This window comes from Nyctereutes procyonoides, unplaced genomic scaffold (assembly GCF_905146905.1).
Source record: "Nyctereutes procyonoides isolate TBG_1078 unplaced genomic scaffold, NYPRO_anot_genome, whole genome shotgun sequence".
Classification (NCBI taxonomy): domain Eukaryota; kingdom Metazoa; phylum Chordata; class Mammalia; order Carnivora; family Canidae; genus Nyctereutes; species Nyctereutes procyonoides.
In genome coordinates this window covers 26,047,128-26,070,366 of record NW_026575082.1, presented here as the reverse complement: position 1 = coordinate 26,070,366, position 23,239 = coordinate 26,047,128, and the positions used below count along the sequence as shown (strand labels likewise).

Below are 23,239 nucleotides of genomic sequence, written 5' to 3'. Positions count from 1 at the left end.
TTTCCATGTTTCTTTTCCTTTTCCTCCACTTTTGAAAAATTTCCTCAGCTTGATATTTCCACCACTGAGGTTTGGAGGGAATTTTGGGGGTTTGGGGGAATTTTTGGTTTAGGGGATTTTTCTCGTGTTTAGTGTTCTTTTTTTTTTTTCTAATGGTTATTCCATTATTGCTTCCTATGTGATATCTTCTATTCTCTGACATTTTAATTGATAGCTTTTAAAACATGATCTTATTTCTGAATGATCTGGTGTTTTACGTTTATTTGTGTCTCTCAATTTTTCATGTAAGAGGCTTTCTTCTGATGCCTGGTAACTCTACCTTGTCCCACACAGCTATGAGTGGCATGTTAAAAGCTGATTAGAAACTGGAATATTATTCAGACTTTTAAAAGGAGTAAATTGGGACACCTGGGGGGCTCAGTGGTTGAGCGTCTGCCTTCGGCTCAGGGCATGATCCCGGGGTCCTGGGATCAAGTCCGACATCGGGCTCCCTACAGGGAGCCTGCTTCTCCCTCTGCCTGTGTCTCTGCCTCTCTCTCTCTCTCTCTCTCTCTCTCTCTCTCTCTCTGTCTCTCAAGAATAAATAAATAAAATCTTTAAAAAAAGAAAAATTGTAAATCTTGGGGCACCTGGGTGGCTCAGTTGGTTGAGTGTCCTACTCTTGATTTTGGCTCATGACATCAAGGTTGTGAGATCAAGCCCCACGCTGGGCTCCATGCTGGGTGTGGAGCCTGCTTGGGATTCTGTCTGTCTCTAATTTAAAAAAAGGAAGAAATCTTGTCACATGCTACAAAATGAATGAATTCTGAGGACGTCATGTTAAGTGGAATAAGCCAGTCACAATAAGATAATATTATTTCACTCCATTTTTAAGAAGTGTCTAAAGTAGTCAGACCCACAGAGACAGAACATGATGGTTGCCAGGGGTGGGGGCAGGGGACGTGGGGAGTTGTTGTTCAAAGGATATACTTAGTTTTGCCAGGTGAAAAAGTTCTGGAGATCTACTGAACAATCTCTATGTGAATATACTTAACGCTGCTGAGCTACACATTTAAAAATCATGAAGATGTGAAATTGTATGTTTTTTACCACCATTAAAAAACGTAAAAAAAAAATTTAAATGTTGATTAGAAGCTCTGAGCACAAAATTGGAGCTAGTTTGCATGGGCTTCAGTTCTGATGAAGCAAACTATTTCAGTAAAGAATCCCCGATGGTATCACTAGGACTCTCCTCTTGGGAGAGCCATGGCTGCTTGGATCCCCAGAGAACAATCACCTGAATGCCTCACCTACAGGATATGGGCCAGCTGCCAGCTTGTGAGGTGTGCAGGTAAAGACAATCAGTGGCTTCACAATTGAGTATCAAACTTTAACTCTTTCCCTTGCTTTCAGGATGGCCTCTGTCCTCAAATGTACATGAAATCCTCCAGTGACTTTCTACGTCACCTTCTCCAGAGAGCGTATCCTCAGTCTTCAGGATGTGAAAGGAGCAAGCCATCAGACAGCTCTGCGGAGGTGCATGTAGACCTGGGGAGCCTACTGCTTCAAAATCAGACCATTCTCCTTTCACTTACTCAGGTATCAGATCTTGTTGATTCAACAGTGTAAATCAATTTATTATTACTCCACTTCTTCCATTGCCAGCTTGGGATTCGGTTATCTTAAGTCTGCTCAGTCAATCACCACATTTCCGTCTGCTTATCAGTTTCCCAAATTCTGTTGTTCCTCTCTTGCTCTCTTGTCCTCGCATGCTTACGACTTTAAAAAAAATTACTGTTGCAGAAAGGTTTGGGTTTTGACAAAGGAGTGGTAGCTGTTGTACATCTTCAATCCACCATCTTTACCCACAGAAAGTGGTTTGTTTTCTATAGTTTCAGATTCAATTTCTTGTGTCAGAGATGATGTAGTAGGAAGAGCAGGAGATTTAGGTTGACCTGAGATTTAGATTTACACTTTGGGCCCGGCACTTTCTTGTTGTGTGACTATAAGTTAACTAACTTTTCTTATTCAGAGTTTTTTCTGTTTATAAAATGAAAGTGCTAAGACATGGACTTATTTGAGGATAATGTGAAAAAAAATATGAAAGGCATATGTAAAATAATATATGCAAAGCTTATGTGAAACAAGACTTGTCTAATAAATATTAAGTCTTTTTTCTTGTGCAAGATAAGTTGTTCAATTTACCCTCTGCTAGCAATTGTAACATTCAGATAATAACCTCATTCTGAGCTTACTCTCTATAACGATGCCTCAAATCACCTACTAGCTATCCTCTCCTGGCTGACCTTGTCAATCCAAGGCCCTCGCCCTGATTATGACTTTCAGTCTCAGCTAGGTGCTATGTCATTTCGTTGGAGTAAGTGCAATTTTTTTTTGTATTTTTTGTAAAAATGAATGTTTTATCGGGGCACCTGGGTGGTTCAGTGGTTGAGCATCTGCCTTTAGCTCACGTGGTGATCCCAGGGTCCTAGGATCGAGTCCTGCATTGGGCTCCCCCCATGGAGCCTGCTTCTTCCTCTACCTGTGTCTCTGCCTCTGTGTGTGTGTGTGTGTGTGTGTTTTTCATGAATAAATAAATAAAATATTTTTTAAAAATGAATGATTTATTTTTGAGTCCTTTAGTCAAGTATACCTTTACCTTATTATGACACTAGTATTTCCAAAATTTCCTTTAAGTAAAACGGGTTTATGTTAGATATCAAGATATCAACTAAATCCATTTGAGCCCTCAGTTTTGTTTTTTATTTTTTCATTTCCTTGGAGGTGGAGAGCCACTGTTATTCTCCTCCACTGTAATTACATTTTCTCCCAACCTACACAGGGATAACATGCCAAAACCACCTGCAGCAAAAACATGCCGACATTTTACAGTGAACTGAGACAAAGCATTGCTCCATACAGAGGCAATCAAGAGACTTAAAACACAGTGGCTTAGAAGCTTTATTAAACTCACTAATATTTCTGGAGTACCTATTATGTTCCAAGAATCTCCCTAGGTACTTAGGATACACAATGCAAAGAAACAGATTTACCTAAAGAATGCTTGCCCTCATAAAGCATATATTCTAAAGGAGGAGATAGACAATAAACATAACTAATAAGCAAATTTTAAAGTATATTTTTCAATAGAGCAGGGAAATAAGGATAGAAGAACTGTTGGAAGAAGAAATACAATTTTTTTTTATAAATTAATTTTTATTGGTGTTCGATTTACCAACATACAGAATAACACCCAGTGCTCATCCCGTCAAGTGTACCCCTCAGTGCCCGTCACCCATTCACCCCCACCCCCCACCCTCCTCCCCCTCCACCACCCCTAGTTCATTTCCCAGAGTTAGAAGTCTTTATGTTCTGTCTCCCTTTCTGATATTTCTCACACATTTCTTCTCCCTTCCCTTATATTCCCTTTCACTATTATTCATATTCCCCAAATGAATGAGAACATACACTGTTTGTCCTTCTCCGGTTACTGTGGCCAAGTTCAAAAAGGGTGTTGCCTGAGTTCTTCTCTGGGATTTTGATGGAATCTTGTCTCACATTTAGATCTTTCATCTATTTTGAGTTTATCTTTGTGTATGGTGCAAGAGAGTGGTCCAGTTTCATTCTTCTGCATGTGGATGTCCAATTTTCCCAGCACCATTTATTGAAGAGACTGTCTTTCTTCCAGTGGATCGTCTTTCCTCCTTTATCGTATATTAGTTAACCATAAAGTTCAGGGTCCACTTCTGGGTTCTCTGTTCTGTTCCACTGATCTATGTGTCTGTTTTTGTGCCAGTACCACACTGTCTTGATGAACACAGCTTTGTAGTACAACCTGAAATCTGGCATTGTGATGCCCCCAGATATGGTTTTCTTTTTTAAAATTCCCCTGGCTGTTTGGGGTCTTTTCTGATTCCACACAAATCTTAAAATAATTTGTTCTAAGTCTCTGAAGAAAGTCCATGGTATTTTGATAGGGATTGCATTATACGTGTAAATTGCCCTGGGTAACATTGACATTTTCACAATATTAATTCTGCCAATCCATGAGCATGGAATATTTTTCCATCTCTTTGTGTCTTCCTCAATTTCTTTCAGAAGTGTTCTATAGTTTTTAGGGTATATTTTGAGAACCATTTGAATGGTAAATGGTTCTCCAACCTTTTATTTTCAGGTTGTAGGTGTCCTTCTGTCTAAAATGAGTCTCTTGTAGACAGCAAATAGATGGGTCCTGCTTTTTTATCCAGTCTGAAACCCTGCGCCTTTTGATGGGGTCATTAAGCCCATTCATGTTCAGAGTTACTATTGACAGATATGAGTTTAGTGTCATCATGATATCTATTTAGTCCTTGTTTTTGTGGATTGTTCCACTGAACTTCTTCTTAAAGGGGAGTTTTAAGAGTCCCCCTTAAAATTTCTTGCAGAGCTGGTTTGGAGGTCACATATTCTCCTGCAGCAGGCAGGGGCAGAACAGCTCCCCCAAGTGCTAACACCTGAAAATCAACGCAGCAGGCCCCTCCCCCAGAAGACCAGCTGGACGGACCAGTGATACTCCCCCGTGTTCCAATACAACTTGTTTTTGGCCACTCTGCACTGAGCAAAATGACTAGAAGGAAAACCGCACCTCAAAAGAAAGAATCAGAAACAGCCCTCTCTCCCACAGAGTTACAAAATCTGGATTACACTTCAATGTCAGAAAGCCAATTCAGAAGCACTATTCTACAGCTACTGGTGGCTCTAGAAAAAAGCATTAAGGCCTCACGAGACTTCATGACTGCAGAATTTAGATCCAATCAGGCAGAAATTAAAAATCAATTGAATGAGATGCAATCCAAACTAGAAGTCCTAACGACGAGGGTTAACGAGGTGGAAGAACGAGTGAGTGACATAGAAGACAAGTTAATGGCAAAGAGGGAAACTGAGGAAAAAAGAGACAATCAATTAAGGGACCATGAAGACAGATTAAGGCAAATAAATGACAGTCTGAGGAAGAAAAACCTACGTTTAATTGGGGTTCCCGAGGGCGCCGAAAGGGACAGAGGGCCAGAATATGTATTTGAACAAATCCTAGCTGAAAACTTTCCCAATCTGGGAAGGGAAACAGGCATTCAGATCCAGGAAATAGAGAGATCCCCCCCTAAAATCAATAAAAACCGTTCAACACCTCGACATCTAATAGTGAAGCTTGCAAATTCCAAAGATAAAGAGAAGATCCTTAAAGCAGCAAGAGACAAGAAGTCCCTGACTTTCATGGGGAGGAATATTAGGGTAACAGTAGACCTCTCCACAGAGACCTGGCAGGCCAGAAAGGGCTGGCAGGATATATTCAGGGTCCTAAATGAGAAGAACATGCAACCAAGAATACTTTATCCAGCAAGGCTCTCATTCAAAATGGAAGGAGAGATAAAGAGCTTCCAAGACAGGCAGGAACTGAAAGAATATGTGACCTCCAAACCAGCTCTGCAAGAAATTTTAAGGAAGAAATATAATTTGAATAGATTGAACATTTCTAATGTACTCGAGGGATCACCAATGAATCAGATACAGTTGTTTGCTATAAGAGAAACCAGCTCTAAACAGAAGATAAATATATTAAGTGGTTATTAAAGAACTCACAAAATTGACAGTAACAATGGACAAACTAGCTGCAAAAAATATCAAGAATCAGGGCAGCTCCAAGGCACGGGGAATTAATCAGCATTCTCATCACAATACCATCACTGGAATGAATAATCCCCTACCATCTTGAACCTTTCTGTATCACTCCCATCAGTAACGGAAATTCCGTAAGAGTCTGATTAATTTAGCTGGAGTCACATGCCTACCCTTAGTTGGAGATAATCCCCTAAAGGTAGAAAATTTCTAGAGGGAGAGATAATTCTTCAAAAGGAAATTAACTACATACTGTAAGATTCCAACTTTATGACATTCTGGAAAAGGCAAAACTATGGAAACAATAAAAAGACTTGTGGTTGCCAGGGGTTGAGGGAAGAATAAATAGATGGGAGCACAAATCTTTAGGGCAGTGAAAATCCTCTGTCTATAGGATACCGTATGATGGATGCATGTCCAAACCCACAGGATGTACAACATCAAGAGTAAACCATAATGTAAACTATGTACTTTGGGTGACCAGAGTGTGTCAGTGTAGGCTCCCCAACTGTAACAGCTATACCACACTGGTGGGGATGCTGATGAGGGCGGCTCTGCATGTGTGCAGGCTGTGTGTGTGGTATATGAGAAATTGCTATACCTTCCCTTCAATTCTACTGTGAATCTAAAACTGCTCTAAAATTTTTACTTTATTTTTAAATGAATTAAACAATAAGAAAAAAAGAAATGAGTGTGCTTACGCTAAAGTAGGGGAAATGAGTGACAGGCAACCAAAACATAATACATGTATGTCTACTACTGCAAGCGCCGCTCCAGGATTTCTGCATAGAAATAGCAATCTGGTTGAGAGGAAGCAACAGGTCATTTTTTCAATGCTGCACTTAGATGGCAGTCACCCTGCTTTGACTTACAGTGTATCATTATTTGGATAGTTCTGAAGGGTAGCTCAAAAGTATTGACTACATTAAAACTTTCCAGGCCACATGTTGGTCCCTCTACTCATTACAATTCCAAAGACCCTCCCCAATTGCTATTATAGTTTGTTTGACCTTCTTCTGGGATCCTCAGTAGGATTAGTCTGGAAAGGCCCACCACACGGACTCATGGTACTATCACGGCCTTTAGAAATAAATCATAAAGTACATCCTAGACTGAACAATAATCAGCCAAATGGATTACTCTTTACATATGTTTAATTATCCAAGCAAATTTCAGAATTTTCAAAAGGCAATTCTGAGCTAGCATGTACTGCTATATAAGCAGCAACACGGATCTGAATCCCCCCAAACCTCCATATGAAGGCAGACAATACAACTACATAACAAAACCCAGAAAGCAAAGACAATATTTACAAGAAAACAGTGTTTTCTGTAATCCTGCCGGCCATGGTTGTATTAGAATTATCATTTTAAGATGATTCTGCATGTAGATAAATCTAGGTGATTCTGTATGGAGGATAAAGCAAACGTGATGATAGGATATTGTGATTTCCCCATCCCTTGTGTCCTTGACAACCATGATTCCCAATCTCAAAGGAGATATAGTTTTAATATATAAAAACATAAGCAAAAATCTTGCATTCCTGAATTTCAGTTGAAAGTATCATTATAGGCACTTGGGTGACGCAGTTAATTAAGCCTCTAACTCCTGGTTTTTGGGTCAGGTTGTGATCTCAGGGTCGTGAGATCAAGCCCCAGGTCAGGCTCTATGTTCAGTGTGGAGTCTGCTTAGGACTCTCTCTTCCTCTGTCTACCCCTCCCCTCAGCTCATACATACTCTCTCTCTCAAATAAATAAATCTTTTTTTTACAATTTTTTTAAAAATAAAGTATCATTATAGGAGTGCCTGGATGGTACAGTCAAGTGACCAACTCTTGGTTTTGGCTCAGATGTGATCTTATGGTCATGATACTGAGCCCCAAGTGGGACTCTGTACTCAGCACGGAGTCTGCTCAGGATTCTGTCTCCCTCTCCCTCTGCCCCTACCCCCGCCCCCACACACTCATGCACTCTCTCTCTGTCTTAAATTAAATAAATAATTTTTTTAAGTATCTGTGAATTCACACTTTAAATACATATAATATTCTATAATATATAATATAGTAATATATTGAATACATGCATACATATGTCTCATATGTGTTTGTATACATATATGTGTATATGAAATACACATTTAATTTTTTAGCTGTGTTAACTGAAAAGGCCTAGGAACATGTACCAACCCAACAGCAATGAGCACCCCTCACATTTGGATATGGTCTTGCAATTCTACTTCCCATAAGAGAAATCAGGACTTCTTGGAGAAATGGCTGATTCCAGGTTAGGAGCAGGAAACGTACCGGGTGAGTCTGGAAAATGTTGTCAGTAGTAAGGACATTATCAATGACCAGCAGGATCATGTCAAAGGAACCTGGAAGACAACCTGAAGAAGCCCCCACTAGCACAAAGGAGAGTGCTTAATAAGTATTAAGTAACTAAATGCACCAACTTTATATTCATGTATTTCTGGGCTTTTGTTTTGTTCCAAAGCTCTATCTCCATCAAGAACTTATTTGGGGGGATCCCTGGGTGGCTCGGTGGTTTAGCACCTGCCTTTGGCCCAGGGCGTGATCCTTGGGTCCCAGATCAAGTCCCACATCGGGCTCCCTGCATGGAGCCTGCTTCTCCCTCTGCCTGTGTCTCTGCCTCTCATGAATAAATAATTTTTTTTAAAAAAATCAAATAAATAAATAAATAAAAATACTATTGATGTCATTCAAATTCCATTGTTTATAAATTAACTTAGAGGCAGCTGTCATATGGTACTCGGTAACCTCATCCATCAATAGAGACTGCTTCTCAGTTATTTAGATTTTCTTTCATATTTTAATAAAGTTTTATAATTTTAGATTTTATAAAATGTATCATTTTAGAAATAATATCTTAAGTACCTTTTGTTAAAGGTACTCCAAGATTACTTATCATTTTTCTTGCCATTGTCTGTGGGATCTCTATTCTAATTACATTTTCTAATTGCTTTTTGTCTCTGAATAAAATGCCATTAGCTGTTTTAAAATTGCATTGTATCTAGTAAAAGTTATTGAATTTCCTTATTGGTTCTAATTCTCTTGGATTGACAATCATACGATCTAGGAATGCCAACCACCTGTTCCCCCTTTTCAATCCTTACGCCTGCTATAGCTCTTTCTTGTGGCATGCAATAGCAAAAGATTCAGTATAACATTATACAACAATCATTATCTTATTACATAAGTTAAAGCAATACCTCTGTTATGGATTTTCCCAATGTATTATATGGATAAATTCTTGTATGAAATGTGTATATAATCAGATTAGAAGATGAATTTAAGTTGGAATCCTCTAAAATATAAGCAGTCTGTCTTTGTCTAAATGTCAAAACCAAATTCCCAGCACTGAAATCTGAAAGTGCTTGAACGAACTGTTTGACACCTAAAAATAAATTATCTGTAGATCACAGCTCTTCTGACATGAACCGCAGTTTATCACTTAGAAGTTTTCAAATATATAGTTGATATACAAAAGAGGATATTCTTCAATCATCTAAATAGACCCCAGACAAGCAACACGTTTGCCAAGCAGAGTGTAGTCTGTTTTCTTCTCAGATGTATCACCACTAAGCATGATACTTGCTGCGGGTTTGATAGATTTTTTTTTTTTTTTTAGCTTAGGGAGAGTTTCTGGTTTAAAATTACTTTTTTTTTAAGATTGTATTTATTTATTCATGAGAGACAGAGACAGAGAGAGAGGCAGAGACACAGGCAGAGGGAAAAGCAGGCTCCATGCACGGAGCCCGACATGGGACTCGATCCTGGGATTCCAGGATCACACCCTGAGCTGAAGGCAGATGCTCAATCACTGAGCCACCCCGACATCCCAAAATTACATTTTATCTAATGTTAATGTCTTTTATTCTTGGAGTAAAATCAACTTAGATGGGATACATTTCATCATGATAAGCACTTGCAAATTTTGTTTAATGGTATTTTTAGTAATTTTATATCTATGTTCATAATTTTCTTTCCTTGTATTGTCCTAATATATCTTGTTTTATAACCAAAGTTATACAAATATCATAAAATAAGCATGAGAAGAAAAGTCCTTTTTATTTATTGCAATAATTTGTATACAGGTAATCTGTTTCTGGAGAGTTGTTAGAATTCATACTTAAACCATCTGGGCCTTTATTTTGACTTTTTTATATGGAATGATTTCATTTTACTCAGTGTTATTAATGAATCTTGGCCTGTTCCAGCATCCAATTTGAAAACTTTTTTTTTTTAGAAAATTGTTCCTAAAAAAAAAAAAAAAAGAAAGAAAATTGTTCCTTTAAAGTAAGTTTTCGGGCAGCCCTGGGTGGCTCAGCAGTTTAGCGCCGCCTTCAGCCCAGGGTGTGATCCTGGAGACTGGGGATCAAGTCCCACATCGGGCTCCCTGCATGGAGCCTGCTTCTCCCTCTGCCTGTGTCTCTGCCTCTCTCTCTCTCTCTCTGTTTGTGTGTCTGTCATGAATAAATAATTAAAATCTTTAAAAATAGGATCCCTGGGTGGCGCAGCGGTTTGGCGCCTGCCTTTGGCCCAGGGCGCGATCCTGGAGACCCGGGATCGAATCCCACATCAGGCTCCCAGTGCATGGAGCCTGCTTCTCCCTCTGCCTGTGTCTCTGCCTCTCTCTCTCTCTGTGACTATCATAAATAAATAAAAAAAATAAAAAATCTTTATAAATAAATAAATAAATAAATAAATAAATAAAGTTTTCAAATGTACGGGAAGACTATTATTGCTCATGGTAATCTCCAAACACTTGTTTAAATCTATCATGTAGTTACATCTTCTCCCCATCCCCCTAATACTGTTTTATTCTCTCGTCCTAGTGACATATACATAATAAGTATTTCTTAATAATGTTACTGGAGAATCAAATTGAGTCTGCCACTGAAAATGTCTTTACTTCACACTTTCTTGAAAGAAATTTTAGTCTGATAATTCTAGGGGACACCTGGGTGGCTCAGTGGTTGAGCATCTGCCTTCAGCTCAGAACGTGACCCTGGGATCCCAGGATTGAGTCCTACGTCGGGCTCCCCACAGGGAGCCTGCTTCTCCCTCTGCCTGTGTCTCTGCCTCTCTCTGTGTCTCTCATGAATGAATAAATAAATAAACAATCTTAAAGAAAAAAAAGAATTCTAGGTTGATAGCTTCTCTTAGCTATCCTTTCAGATAGCTGTCCTTCAGTTTCTTTTTCTGGTAACATGAAATCTGTTGTCAATCTACCTACTGTTCCTTTATGAATAATCGTTCTCTTTCAGGTTGCTTTGCAGATTCTTTGGTATCTTTGATGATGTGAAGTTTTGCAATAATATCTCTGATTGAGAGAAAGAAATTTAAAAACTAGAAAAATGAAGGAGCTATATTCAACTAAAACAAAGGCAGGAAATTTTCCAGAAGTGATGAAAGACGTGTTTCCTTAGATTAAAAAATATATAACAATGTCATGAAGAGAGGCACCTGGGTGGCTTGATCAGTTAAAGCTTCTGCCTTCAGCTCAGGTCATGATCCCAGGGTCCTAGGATGGAGCCCTGCATCAGGCTCCCTGCTCAACGGAGAGCCTGCTTCCTTCTCCTTCTCCCTCTGCTGCTCCCCCTGCTTGTGTTTATGCTCTTGCTCTCTCTCTCTCTCTCTCTCTCTCTCTCTCTGTCAAAATAAATTTTTTTAAATGATTTAAAAAAGATAGTGTCATGAACAGAATAATTATAAATGAATCTACACAGAATATCTAAAAATACATGAATATCTAAAAATACATGGATCTAAAGGTAAGTATGAATGACAAAAGAATTTAGTAAGGTCACAAGATACAAGATCAATATTTTAAAATCAACTGTATTTCTATATGAGAAATAAACTGTAGAAAAATGTAATTTATACTAGCATCAAAAAATATCAAACACCTAAACATAAATCTAACAAAAGATGAGCAAGACCTCCATGCAGAAGTACCATGTGCATGATTTAGAAGACGTGGTCTTATTAAAAGCATCAATTCTCTCCGAATTTAAGGTAGCACCAATCAAAATGCTAGCAATTAAGGATAAGGTAGGGAGAAATTAACAACCTGATTACAAAATAGCCAATATCTTCAAGAAAAGAAACAAAGTAGAAGGTTTCTCCACTACCAGTTATCAATACATGAGACAAAGCTACAGAAATCAATTAAATTACAGGTACAAGAACAGACAAATGGACCAATGGAAAAATTAAGTCTAGAAATATTCCTAGACACTTAGAGTAAGCCAATTTACAATAAAGGTGTCAACCATAATACTGTAGAGAGAGTGATCTTACCAATAAATGGTGCTAGATCAACTGGGGGGGGGGGAATGTTATCTCTTCCTCATACCACATACATATAAACTTCTCCGTTCCAAGTGAATCACAGACCTAAACGTGAAAGGCACTGCACTAAGCCTCCCATAAGATTACAAGGGAAGGGGCGCTTGGGTGGTTCAGTTACTTAAGTCCCCGACTCTTCCTTTCAGCTCAGGTCATGATCTCGGAGTCCTGGTCCTGAGACCAAGCCCCAGGTCAGGAGCTATGCTCAGCGAGGAGTCTACTTGGTATTCTCGCACTCCCTCTCCCTGTGCCCCTACCAACCCTACTCCCTAAAATCAGTCAATCTAAAAAAAAAAAAAAAAAAAAAGACTACACAGGAAAATGTGTTCTTGATCTAGCTCAAAGATTTTTTTCAAAGGAACACAAAATTCACTAAGTATAAAGGTAAAGATGAATAAACTAGACTTCGTTAACTTTGCAGTTTCTATTCATTAAAAGGCACCATTAATAAGAAAGTGAAAAGACCAGCAAACTTGGGGATTATTGCCATTACTATTATTATTACTGATGCTTTGTCTTTTTATACCAGTCTCTGTTTCTCATTTTCCACTTTATATAAATAATTAAATTTCCTCCGGTTGTCTGCTACCATGTCAAGTAAAAAAATACCTAATCAGACTATTAACCAAGTTTGGACTTATGTTTGGAATCACCTGGACATTAAAAAAAATAAGCTATATGATACTGTTCATTAAATGTGTTTGGGGAAAAAAAAATGTGTTTGGGAAGAACCTGGAGAGCCCAGCAAAAATACAGACCTTAATTCTTAAAAACAGTTGAAACTGAGGCATAAGATACTAAGTTGCCTAATGGTCTGAAAAAACATCTCATACATATTAAAATTCTTTGAAAAGAGAAAATAACCTGCAGTTTCAAACATGAACTATAAATTAAAAGTCATAAAGGCAAACAGTATAAATTATATAAGCATTGGTTTGTGATGGGGTTGCTTGTCATGGGGGCAAACCCAATGAATTGTGCTCCAGGATGAGTAGCAGCAGGGATTTATTATTCACTTGATGATGATTAAAGGTATTCCCTGACTGAAATTGAGTTTACCAGCTAGAAAGAAAAATTTAAAAGACACTTTGCATTGTTGTTATTTTTCTAAAATGTAGTTTTCTTACTATTCTAATTTTCCATAATCTATAGTGATACCATTCCCTGTATCACATTTTGCTCACAGTGCATAAATCAGACATCAGTAGTCACCCCTAAGAGTCAGATTCTTTATTTTGCCATCGTAGGTGTTTCATAAATTTTACTGAAAAGGATACCCCAATGTAAGTGACTTTGGTTAAAATTAATTATCACTTAATATCCACAATAATGTAAAAGCAACGCATTATAGTTATATAACTATATAACTATATAGAGTTATATTCCATTATAGTCAATTCCGTTATAGTCAATATTGATATTCTTTGAAGGTTTAGTATTTCTGGCTAAAAAATATATGGAACAGTCCTATAAGTTAAGACTTCAAGATAGAGAAAAATGAATTATGTGAAATGAACCAAAACACCTTTATGGAACATAAATATACACACACACACCATATACAGTCCTCTATATATACGATTTGTATATTTAGAATCAATTACTATGTATATAACTGCACTGTCTACACAGGCCAACAGTCCTTTACACCATCTTGGGAGACGTGGGCAATAAATTCCTTCCAGGTAAAGTGCTACTAGTAAGTTTACCTTGAAGCCAATCAGTAAGTTCCTTCCTACTTCTCTTCCACAGCAATGGAGGCAAGAAACTAAATAGACCTATTTAACATGCAAAAGATGTACCCTGCTTTTGAATGTTACTAATGGAGAAAAGAAGCCATACTTTCAAGTCTTTAAACATTTTCTTCAGACACCTGGATGGCTCAGTCAGTTAAGCATCCGACTTGATTTTGGTCCTGAGATCAAGCCCCATGTGGGGTTCTGTGCTCACCAGACAGTCTGCTTAAGATCCTCTTCCTCTCCCTCTGCCCCTCCCCTGCTCACACTTGCTCTCAAATAAATAAATTTTTAGAATGTTTTTCCTTTCACTACTCTACACAGAAGTCTCTAGTCTTCATATGTCATGTCTGCCAATTGCCCCAAGTGAATATAAACATACACCAATTGTTTTGCATAAAGAGAAATGCAAATACCTTCAACTCATACTGCCTAGATATAAATCCTAACCTATCAGTGTTCAGTCACCTGATTTTACATCCCTTAGTATACTCATCTATAAAATTAAGGCAATAATAATAATATCTGGGACCCCTGGATGACTCAGTGGTTTAGTGCCTGCCTTCGGCCCAGGGCATGGTCCTGGAGTCCTAAGATCAAGTCCCACATTGGACTCCCTGCATGGAGCCTGCTTCTCTCTCTGCCTGTGTCTCTGTTTCTGTCTCTGACTCTCTCTCTGTGTCTCTCATGAATAAATAAATAAAATCTTTAAAATAATAATAATAGGGATCCCTGGGTGGCGCAGTGGTTTGGCGCCTGCCTTTGGCCCAGGGCGCGATCCTGGAGATCCGGGATCGAATCCCACGTCGGGCTCCCGGTGCATGGAGCCTGCTTCTCCCTCTGCCTGTGTCTCTGCCTCTCTCTCTCTCTCTCTCTCTCTCTCTCTCTGTGACTATCATAAATTAAAAAAAATAATAATAAAATAAAATAATAATAATAATAATATCTTTTTCCTAAGTTCATTATTGCAAACCGACCTAAGCCAAATTGGCCATTCAACAATCATCAGTTTCTTTTGGTAAATAACAAAAGCGTCTTTGATAAACTCCACAATTAAAAGTAAGGGGGACTATTTTCCCTTTATCCATAATTTCCTTCTGGGTGGAGTGTTATAATGAAATTACACCTTAAGTAAAATTCAATCAAATGTATCAACAATTACCAGCAAGTAAACACAAAAAGGCCACATGGTCTATTGTTTTAAGTTTGAGAAAGGTCCACTATCTGTGTTCAAGCCCTCCAAATGAGGAAAAATGGTTTTACAGTGGGTTATGGAATGGATCCATACAGAAGCCTCTATTGTTTACTCGGTAGATACCAAGTTGAGATCTATTTTATTACCTTCTAAGTGGAAGTTTTTAAAAGTCATGAACCAACAAAAGAAAACTCCAAATGGGACACCCTGGTGGCTCAGCAGTTGAGTGTCAGCCTTTGGCTCAGGGTGTGATCCCAGGATTCAGGATCGAGTCCTGCTTCTCCCTCTGCCTGTGTCTCTGCCTCTGTCTCTCATGAATAAATAAATAAAATCTTTTTTAAAAATAATAAATAAATAAATATGGATTTGATGTGAGAAGAAATAGGAAGCCATTGAAGAGGTCTAGCTGGAGCCATTTTGGTTGGAAAGCTCAACATGAATGAGTATATGCTAAGTTGAATAACTGCGCACCAAAAAGTCCATGTCCAAATCCCTGGAACCTGTGCATATGATACCATACACTGCAAAGGGAACTTTGAGTATGTGATTATGTTAAGGAAATTACCCTGAATTATCCAGCAGGACCTAATGTAATCAGAAGGGTCCTTTTTAAGAGGGAGGCAAGAGGGTCTGAGCCAGATAACTGTTTATCTGCATTAACAGAAGAATAATAGATTGAAATGACTCTGTTGGTCAAGGGATGCAGGCAGTCCCTAGAACCCAGAAATGGCAAAGAATTGGGTTTTTGCCCAGTGAGACACATTTTGAGCTTCTTCTGACCTCCAGAGCTATAGTACATCTGTATCATTTTAAGCCACTAAATTGCTGGAAATTTGTCATACCAACAATACAAAACTAATATAGGGCAAACAGTGAAAGCCTCAACTTAGGAAAGCTAGTTGTAAGGCTTTTCCTGTGTATTGTAGAGGAGACCCACTAACAGAATTGTCAAGGTCTTGTCCCATCAAACATACATGTAATCATTTGTGCCCCCCTTCTCTCTCAAGGACTGCATTCATGACATAGCCAGAGAATTCTATTTCTGTAAGAAAGCTATTATCTCAAGTTTACTTGTTGCCAGAAAGCTCAAAATCCTGATAGAAACCAACTAGGCATCGCCATCAGAAAGGATGAAATTATTGAACACTGCATCTGAAACGAATGATGTACTATATGTTGGCTAATTTTAAATTAAAATAAATAAATAAAAATCTATATACATTTAGAACTCAAGATCTTGTTCACATGAATATGCTTGGGAAGTTACAGATTATTTTAGAGAATTCAAAAGTGTCTAGCACTGAAGAGAAATTATACATGCAGACTATAATCATGTAAGAGACTTCAAACATGTGACTTTAAATTTTAAGTACAAAATTACAAATGAGAGGATTTAAGCTGTCTTTGATAGCTCTCTCTCTCATAGTTTAAAAAGAGTCTAAATTTTAGTTACACGAGTCTACAAGAGTGGAACAGATTTTCATAGCTGAGCCCAGAACTTCAAAAAGACACCATATCACACAGAAAATGTAAGCATGTTTGCAAATATCTTTATATATGACATGACTTGTTTTTCTGATCATCATAAATACTGAGCATAGGAAAAAACACACCAAAACATTCAGTGTCAGAGAAAATTAGCAGGGTTGCTTTGGCTATAGCTTCTAGACTAATGGTCTTACCTGTCACTTTCACTGGGTAATCAGAATTTAATAATACAAATAGCATGACAAATCTCTCCTCCCATTTGGCCTCAAATCCCACCAAAAATGAAGCCTGAATCTAAATTTTAAAAGAATGAAAAACCATTCAGCACCTTCTAGAAAACAGTGGAACTTATTAGGACAGAGTCAATGTTGGAATGGCAAAGTAGTCAGTGTTCTAGAACTCGAACAACTGATCTCAGTGACCCCTCATTCCATGTTTTAAACATACTGTAGTTATGTGTCAAGACTTGGGCAAAAGAAGATGGTGACCAGAGGTCTATTGTTGCTGAGCTGTGATATAACAATCCCAAGAAGGATCACTGGGCCTAGAATTGAAATTTTTCATGCCCTTTTACTTAACCCGCATCTGGTTCCTGACCTGTTCCCAGCCATAATGAAATGATTAAGTGAGATGCTACATGTAAAATACTTATCACAGTGCTTGGTACAGAGTAAGGGTTCAATAAATAATAGCAATATGAAATTAGGTGATGGCAATAATTATTGGCATGGAGACAGAAGACTGTATCTGGGTGTTGAATAAACTAGACTTTCCCCAACAACCTCCAGAAAGAATGCTCTAAGTATACAGGGAAACTTCCATTATGGCCATTGGTTCCTGGAGCCCAAATGAGTTCTTTCCTAAGCTAAATGGCTACCCTAAATACTATAATAGTTGAACCACTACTGTCCCAGGACTTGAGAGCTGGTCCAGGAGAAGCTTCCAACTCAAAGGTTGCAGGAACTACACACCTACCTTCTAATCTCTTTCACATTCACGATGACCCAATACACATGATAAACACGAAGATGCATGATCCAGGGTACCCTTCTAGGAAGAACTTCCCCCTAGTGACCAGCAGACAGTCTCCAAGGGTTGGCTCTTTCAGAGTCTGCCTCAGCTGCAGAAAGCTCCTTCACTGTAGGTGATGTTTATTCGGTGAACGAACAAGGTGGGGGTAACATTCTGACTCAATACAGGACAACTTTGATAGCAACTGGCCTTGAGTTGGGCAAGGTTTTATCAGACCTACATCAAAATCCAACTTTTTCTTTGCCCATTCTTGCTCCCTTCCTCAGGTGTTAATCCCTAAAATCTTTGCATCTCAACCGGACTCTCAGACCTTGATTCCAGAGAATGCAACCTGAAACAGTTAAGATGCTATGATGAGCAAAATAATAGTCCCCCAGAGAAGTCCACATTCTAGTCCTCAGCACTTGTGAATATGTTACCTTACTTGGCAAAAGGGACTCTGCAGATGTGATTAATTTAAGCATTTAAGGTAGAGAGACTGTCCTAAATTATATAGGTGGGATCAGTGTAATCATAAGGATCCTTATAAGTGAAAGAAGAGAGTCAAAGAGTCAGAGTCACAGAAGAAGATGTGACAGTGGAAGCCGAGGTTAGAGCAGTGTGGCTGCTGGAAGAGAGGCAAAAACTAAGGAATATGGGAAGCCTATAGAAGCTGGAAAAATTAAGGAATAAATTATCTTCAAGAGTACAAAAGAAATGCAGCCCTGCTGCTTCTTCACATTTTAGCCATGAGATAGATTTCATATTTGCCTCCAGACTATAAGGTAACAAATTTGTGTTGCTTTAAGTCCCTAGGTTTTTGACGATTTGTTACACCAGGAAATGGATAAAAATTCTGGTACCTAGAAATAAAGCGCAGCTGGAAAAAACGAAAAACAAAACTCTGAAAATGTGGGAGTGTCTTTGGAACTGGGCAATGGACAGAGGCTTGACGACTTTTGAGGAGCATGGTAAAAGGCCTAGATTGCCTACAGACTGTCTGTAGAAATACGGATGTTGATTCTGTTACTGAAGTCTCAGAAGGAGGAGGGCAACCATGCACAGAAATATATATATATAGTCTCAGAGAATACCTAAGATGTCATAAAGAGACTGTAGAAATATGGACATCAAAAGTACCACTAAGGTAGGAACATATCACTGAGAACTAGAGGAAAGCAGATCGTTGTATAGATATAGTGACAAAAAGCATAAGCGAACTGTATCCTGCAGTTATCTACAAAGCAAACTGATAAATGACGAGCTTGGATATAAGGCTGAGATTTCCAAGCAAAGTGCTGAAGGTGAGGCCAGGTTTCTTCTGGGTACTTATAGTAAAGTGCTAGAGGAAAGAGGTTAAAGGAAGAATCATTCAGCCAGAGAAACCAGGACTAGATGATTTGAAAAACTCTGAACCTATCCAGATATCAAAAGACAGTAAAATCAGGAGATTCACTTATTAGGAAATCATGCTCTGGAGAGAAAGTGGAGGGTGTGGCTGAACAACCTTCAGAGTGCTCAGAAAGTCTAAGCATTCAGTCCCAGGGAGTTCTCTGAATAGATTAGGTGCATAATTCATGGGTCCTCTCAATAATCTCAGCAGAAGTCAGGAATGAGGACCAGAGGTTGAGTTATCCAAGAAATATCTGCAAAGAAGCTTCCTATCTAATGGAGTAAATCCCCATGACATACATGGGAGATCCACAAGGTTTTTGAGAGTATTAAGCAGTAGAAACACTGGCAGCTTGAATTAAAGGGGATGCAGAGAAGATGAAATGAAAGACAGCTGCCGGATTCCCAAAATTCTCCAAGCAGGAAACAGACTGATAAAACTTCACATCTGCAAACACCTGCTCTCCTTCATAAAGACAGAAGGATGACCAAGGCCATAGCCTCCATCCCAGGGGGTGAAGCTATGAACCACAGAAGTTTGTTCACAGGCCTTGAAATTTAATGTTTGCCCTGCTGGGTCTTGAAGGACGGGTGACTTCTTCACTCTTTCTATTTTCTCACCTTTTGAATTAGAACATCTATGTCTGTTATCTCGTGTTTATCCTATCGTTGTACTTAGGGAGCTGGCAACTTGTTTCTTGAGTTCCACAGATTCACAGATGGAGATAAATTGAGCCTCGGAATCACCCAGAGCCTCACCTATACCTGATGAGTTGTGGGACTTTAGAGCTGATGAGATCTGGAACTTTCATTTAATACAAAACTGGGCTGATACTTTTTGAGGTGTTGGAATGGGAATGAACATATTTTACATCTGGACAAAAGTAAATCTTCATGAAACAGAGGGTAGGATATGTTAGAGTAACGGACCCCAAAGACATCCATATCCTAATCCCCAAAACTCGTGAATATGCTGGTTTATATGGCAAAAGTGATTTTGCAGATCTTATGGTGTTCAAGGTCTTCAGATGGAGGGCTTATATGGATTATTTGGATGGACCCATCATAAGGCTTACAGCCACAACAGAAAAGAATACAAGGATACTTTTTTAAAAACACTCTGAATCGGAGAGCTTTGTGTTAAATAGTGCTGTGAGAATAACTGATTGTGGAATACAAGTCACATTTTTTTTCACAGAACTGACTTCACACAGTAAAGCACTAAAACCTAATAGATGCATACGATTAATTAATAGATCATATCTGGACAGAGAGCCTGTGTGTATGGGAGACTGCAGTTTCTTACCCCAAGTCAATTCTTGCCACCTCACCACCAGCAAGCACCATATTACCTCAGGAAGGAAGCTAATCCCAAAGCTGAACATCTCTCTGGAAGGGATTGAACTCCAACGTCTAAGAGTAAAGAGGAATCAGAGGCCAGCTCAACATGGAATCACTGTCAAAACTCCCAGGAAAATCGAGCAGCAATTTATCTTCCTCTCCTACCCAGAATACCAAAGCCATAGTGGAGAGTAGAAAAGGAAAATATTTTTTTTAAAAGCTGAGTAAAGTAACTTTGCTTTTTCTTACAGTGCAGGACAGAGACATGGCATTTGTTTGCATTTTCTTTTTACTCTGAGCAGGTCTTGGCAATAAACATCTAGAAGTTTGTCCACTATAAATTGTTTGGTTTCTTTCCCCCTGTTTCATGAGGCCATGGTGATATTATACCCTTGGAATTCCTCCTTTCATCTGCTTCCTTTCCACTGACAGTTCATAAAGGATGGGCCACACTGGGAATGAAAGCTAAGCAGTCGTTTCTTAAAAATACCACAAGACTTGAGGCTCTACGTAACTAAGAGTGAGTACCAGAGAGAGAACCTGTTCTCGGCTGCAGTGACTTCAGCTTCCTGGAGCTGCACTCAAATGCCCATGAAGTCCTATGAGACCTGACCTAATACTTGGGACGTCCTAGGGGAAAGGTCTAATAACCAGTTGGAAAAATTGCAAATGGGCCTTTTTCCCGCTTTTGTTATTCTTCCTGAAAATGGCTGCCATTTATTGCTTCTATACTGCAGGCCCAACTCTCTTTGTGCACTTTCACATACACAGATACACAGACACTATAGATGTTACTGCCTCCGCTTTATACATAAGAAAATTGAGGTTTAGGGCAGCCCGGGTGGCTCAGTGGTGGAGCACCTGCCTTCAGCCCAGGGCGTGATCCTGGAGACCCGGGATCAAGTCCCACATTGGACTCCCTGCATGGAGCCTGCTTCTCCCTCTGCCTGGGTCTCTGCCTCTGTCTCTCTCTCTCTCTCTCATGAATAAATAAAATATTAAAAAAAAAGAAAATTGAGATTTAAAAACCTTAACAAATAGATACCCGATCCCCACTTAAAGAACCCAGAGGCTGGGGATCCCTGGGTGGCTCAGTGGTTTAGCGCCTGCCTTTGACCCAGGGCGCCATCCTGGAGTCCCGGGATCGAGTCCCATGTCGGGCTCCTGCCAAGGAGCCTGCTTCTTTCTCTGCCTCTCTCTCTCTCTCTATGTCTATCATGAATAAATAAATACAATCTTAAAAAAAAAAAGAAGAAAAAGAAAGAAAGAAAGAAAGAAAGAAAGAAAGAAAGAAAGAAAGAGAAAGAGAAAGAAAGAAAGAAAGAAAGAAAGAAAGAAAGAAAGAAAGAAAGAAAAAAGAAAGAAAGAAAGAAAGAAAGAAAGAAAGAAAGAAAGAAAGAAAGAAAGAAAGAAAGAAACTCAGAGACAAAAATACAACACACTGGTCTATCTACTCTCAGAACCCACACTCTTGATAACCACTTACCTACTGTTTCCCTAGTTCATTTCAGTATGAAAACCAAGTGGGTGGCTCAGTCCATTGTGCCTCTAACTCTTGATTTCTGCTCAGGTCATAATCTCAGGGTCCTAGGATCGAGCTCTGAGCCCAGGGGGGAATCTGCTTGAAATATTCTCTCTCTCTCTCTCCCTCTACCCCCTCCCCACTCGCCTCAAGTGTACCCTCTCTCTCTCTCTCTCTAATAAATAAATCTTTAAAAAACAAAAATAAATTATTCAACAGGATAACATTTTATTATATTAATTATTGAAAATGTTCCTTCCAACTTCCCGTTGACCCTGACCCTTCTCTGCATCCAGAGTTCTGCAGGACTTTGGGCACGCTCATGCTATAAGCAATCAGAGAAGAGTCCCTACTGTGCCTACCTGCCCACCCACCAGTTCAGACGTAGACACAACAGGCTTCAGGAAGGGATGCTGGATATCGTGGTATTTCCTTAAGAAGGTGGCCTGTGTCATGTCCCTCTCTTCTGAGTATATCCCAAAGTGCCCAGATTTGTAAAGGAACTTGAAAGCAGAAGGCACCTGTGCCTTTGTCACCAAACACAGCCGAGGGAAGTGGCAAGTGTTCTAGAGAAACCCTCCAGGGCCTTCCATGACAAATGTGGCACAGGAGTAGAGCAGCAATGGCTGCATAGGCAGGGCTGAGAAAGCCAGAGTAGGATAGGAAAACCTCTGGATGTTTTCCCCACTGCAGGAGAGAGGTAGAAACACAGAAGAGAAGGCTTGCCGCCGAGCATCGGGCAACGTGGCTGTCCTTTGCGGGACAAACTGACCGGAAAGATCAACGTCGTCCTCCTAGGCATCTGACCACAGACACGACAACCACAGACCAGTTCCCACCTCACCACCACTACTTCTCACTCACCGGCTTTCACTACTTGCACTGCTGTGCCAACGCCGGTGCTAAAACCCAGAACTAAGAGTATCTTGAATTAAGTTTCCGACTTACAGCAATGTGAGATTGCTCTAAATTAAATGATATTTAGTTTCAGATATCTAGTGGAATAGAAACTCAAATAGAGATTATATTACAGGGCGGGGGCATAGGTGAGGGAAATTAATTTTCCATCTACCCTTCTGAGTTCTTAGCTGAGACCCTTGTAATAAAAGACAGATTAACAAGGGAAAAACAAACAGAAGTTTATTAACGTGGAATCCATGCCCAACACCAGGAAAAAAAAATAATTCCTCAAGATGGCTCAGAAACAAGGATTAAATACCATATTAATCGGGAACGGGGAGGAGGCATGTAGCCCTTTTAGAGGAAAGTAAATCATTTTTAGGAAAGATAAATGAGTCCTTAGCAGAACACATAGGAGGTATGATGATAGCTTGTGACAAAGTCCATCTGAATATGATAACTTCTAATTCCTCTCCTGTGACAAGAGTCCCTGGCTGACGAAACTCAGCGAGATTTATGACAACTGGGTTCCTTTTGGAAAACGTGTCTTTAGGCAGATAGGAGAGTCCAGAGAAAGCCTCTGCCTGCATTTGGTGTTTTTCAAGTGCCTTCAGCTCAAAATAATCAATACACCGTAACAGCACATTTGGGGT

The 23,239-nt window shown here is 39.3% G+C and overlaps 1 pseudogene; it reads left to right on the top strand.

The window, feature by feature from the left end:
• LOC129514507 (60S acidic ribosomal protein P0-like) overlaps positions 1–22,605 on the top strand; it is a 54,147-nt pseudogene extending 31,542 nt beyond the window's left edge.
• The last annotated feature ends 634 nt before the right edge of the window (positions 22,606–23,239 follow it).